The sequence below is a fragment of the Desmodus rotundus genome, chromosome 7 (genome assembly GCF_022682495.2).
Source record: "Desmodus rotundus isolate HL8 chromosome 7, HLdesRot8A.1, whole genome shotgun sequence".
NCBI classification, from domain to species: domain Eukaryota; kingdom Metazoa; phylum Chordata; class Mammalia; order Chiroptera; family Phyllostomidae; genus Desmodus; species Desmodus rotundus.
Genome location: NC_071393.1, coordinates 84439979 through 84443118, shown reverse-complemented (window position 1 = coordinate 84443118; position 3140 = coordinate 84439979). Strand labels below are relative to the sequence as shown.

Here is a 3140-nt window from a genome sequence, read left to right as displayed (position 1 = left end):
AGAGCTGTTACTGGCATCTAGGGGGTAGGGGCCAGAGGTGCTGCTAAATCTCCCATGTGTATTAAGAGATTCCCCCTCCCCAACAACGAAGCATCATCCTGCCCAAAATGGCAAGGGTGCCGAGGTTGAGAAGCCCTGCTCTACACCGAACACTAGACCGGCCACCTCTAAAGGACCATAAGATTTCCCACCAATGCACAAAAGGAAGGCTCTAAGCCATCCTTAAGAAATATCCTGAAACCTGTGAATAGTGTCTTTTTTACCTTCAGATTCTGTTCTCCTTGCCCTCTCTCCCACCTCCAGGGACATGAAAAGTGACATGTATCAGTCCCTTTCATTTCCAACAAAGTAGCCAAAGAACTAAGCAGAGAGTCTGCTAATGCCTGATGAGGGGGAGGGAGAGGAGAATCTCAGAAAAGGATGCTGACAATAAGGAGTGGCAGCCGGAGTTTCTTTAGAGAGGGATATGTGCTCCATGACACCCACAGACCTTGTCTGGCAGAAATGCATTCTGGTCACCATGCATTCTGGTTTCCTTCCAAACTTTGGCAAAAAAAAAAAAAGTCCAGTCACAAACAGTAAGAGACGCTGTCATTTAGGCCCTATCTTTATCAAACCAGAAACATGAATCGATTAATGAACATACAGAGAGTGACTCTCACCTGGGCCCTCCACCCTCACGAGCCTCCCACACTGCTCTGGAAAGCAGCTGTTCAGGCTTGGCTGTGCCAGTGCTGTCCTCACACCTTTCCCTGGCCACTTTCTGTAAGCCTCAGCCTCTAGGAGCAAGGGGTTTATGGAGCCAGCCTTGGGTAAAAATTACTGGCAAATGGTGTCCTGGACAGCAACACAAAAAAAGCAGGCAGGATATTTACCCCCTCTTTCATCCCCACATCAGATGTACAGCACACTCTCAGTTCACACCAACTCAAAAACCGTCCCTATCAATCACACATGGGTCAGTATAAATAACTTTCCAGGCTCAACTGGAATTTCTAGTAGCCAATCCCAGAAGCTGTCTTCTTCAGTTCAGCTTTAGGATGTGCGACTTTAACACTAGCTCTCATTTATTGGACATGTCCCATATACTAGGCTCTTGACACTTCACAACTGTTCTCACATTCAAATACCTTTATTACCTTAAGATGTAAAATTACTATTCCTATCACCCCCATTTTACAGATAAGGAAACTGAGGCACAAAAAGTTTAAGTAACTTTCCCAGCTAGCAAGGGACTAAGGCAAGATTTCCTTCCAGGCAATCTGGCTCCAAATTCTGAGTTAACTCAGTTCTATTATTCGGCTTTAGGCTGTTTCTTACCCAGGAGTACTGAGAGGCAAGGGTATTCTGACCAGGGGTCAGTGTAGCATAGGAAGTGTGTGTAAGCTCTCAGCCTTCTTTTTCTCATCTATAAAATGGGAATAACAGAAGTGCACACCTCAAAAAGTTGTGAGGAATAAATTAAATAATATGTGAAACACCCACCCAGTGCCTGACACATAGTAAGCTCTCTAAAAATGTTACCTATTATCATAATTATTATCAGCTATCATGTAGCTCGTGGAGTCAGAAAAAAACTCATTTTTCTCCAGGTTCAAAGTGTAGACTGAAGAACTGTCAAAGGGAAAAAAATACTTCAAAAATTAAATTGTTTAGAAGTGAGCTTCCTCACAACTAAAGGTAACTGTCCAATGTACAAATCATTTAGCACATCACAATAATTTGGTGGTCTTAATTTTTTTAATAAAAAATTTAAAAAATTAGTATATCATGTCCCTGTTGGTTTCATGGACTTATGGCTTGTAGCTCAGGTAGAAAGATGGTGCGCACTTTAAGGATTCAAGGAAGAGAAGATAATTACTCCAAAAGTCTGGGCTAAATTTAAAACTGATGCTGGAGGCTTATGGTCTAAACATTATGTGAGTTTGGGCCTGAGCCAAAGAATCATTAAACCATGGAGCTTAACCAAAGTGACTTCCAGAGGTCACAAAGCCATCCCTCTCTATCCAGAGGGACAGAAACCCACTTTACTCCACTTAGCAACTTGGCATCTTTTGAAAACAGAAAGCATTACACTGAAGCTAAATATCTTCTTAGGCACTTGTTGAAAAGATAAATAGAAATTGTGCTCCTTAAGAAACTAATTATCCTCAGTGCCCTCAGCAGTCCCCCGAATCTGTCTCTTGCTTCAGCTGTGTTTGGACAGAACAGACCCAGGAATGCCCTTTCTCCCATCCTCCGACCACCCTCCACTCTGTTTTCTAGTCACCGCCTTCAGAACCTCCTCAGTCATCCACAGCCTCTGAGAACAGCCAACACCATTATTTTTTCACCTTAACTCCTTATTGACAAACAACCATGAGCTCCCAAATTCATGAGAATTATTCCACCAAAGTAGAGGCTGCCATCAACCGCCTGGTCAACTTGCATCTGTGGGCCTCCTACACCTACCTCTCTCAGGGCTTCTATTTTGACCAGGACAATGTGGCTCTGGAGGACGTGAGTCACTTCTGCGAGCTGGCTGAAAATAAGTGTGAAGGCACCAGGTGTCTCTTAAAGCTGCAAAACCAGCACGGTCGCCACATGCTCTTCCAGCACATAATGAAGCCTTCCCAGGATGAACGGGGTGACAGTCAGGATGCCATGGAAGCTTCCAAGGTCCTGGAAAAGAACCCGAAGCAGGCTCTTTGGGTCTCCATACCCTGGGTTCTGCCCACACAGACCCTCAGCTCTATGACTTACGGGAGAACCACTTCCTGTATGAGGAGGTGAAACTTATCAAGAAGATGATGACCACCTGACTTACCTCCACAGGCTGGCTGGCCTCCAGGCTGGGCTGGATGAGTACTTTTCAAAAGGCTCATGCTCAAGCATGATTAGGAGCCTTTGGAGCCCAGAATCCTTTGAGGGACCCATCTGCATTCCCCTAGTGTCTGGTTTTTGCCTGAGCCTCTCCCTAAAACCACTAGGCATTTTTTAACCACCTGGGAGCCTTCTCCCATGCATTGGAACAAATGGAAAGAAAGTTTTATGCAGCAAAAAAACTAGTTATCATATATATCTTTATATGATATATATCTTTATATGATATATATAGAGAGAGAGAGAAAGAGAGATTAAGCTTTTTCACATTCAATTCT

At 43.9% G+C, this 3140-nt stretch overlaps 1 pseudogene; it reads left to right on the top strand.

Annotated features, from left to right (window-relative positions):
* Window positions 1-2358: 2358 nt before the first annotated feature.
* LOC112311816 (ferritin light chain pseudogene) lies at window positions 2359-2880 on the top strand (annotated as a pseudogene).
* Window positions 2881-3140: the final 260 nt, after the last annotated feature.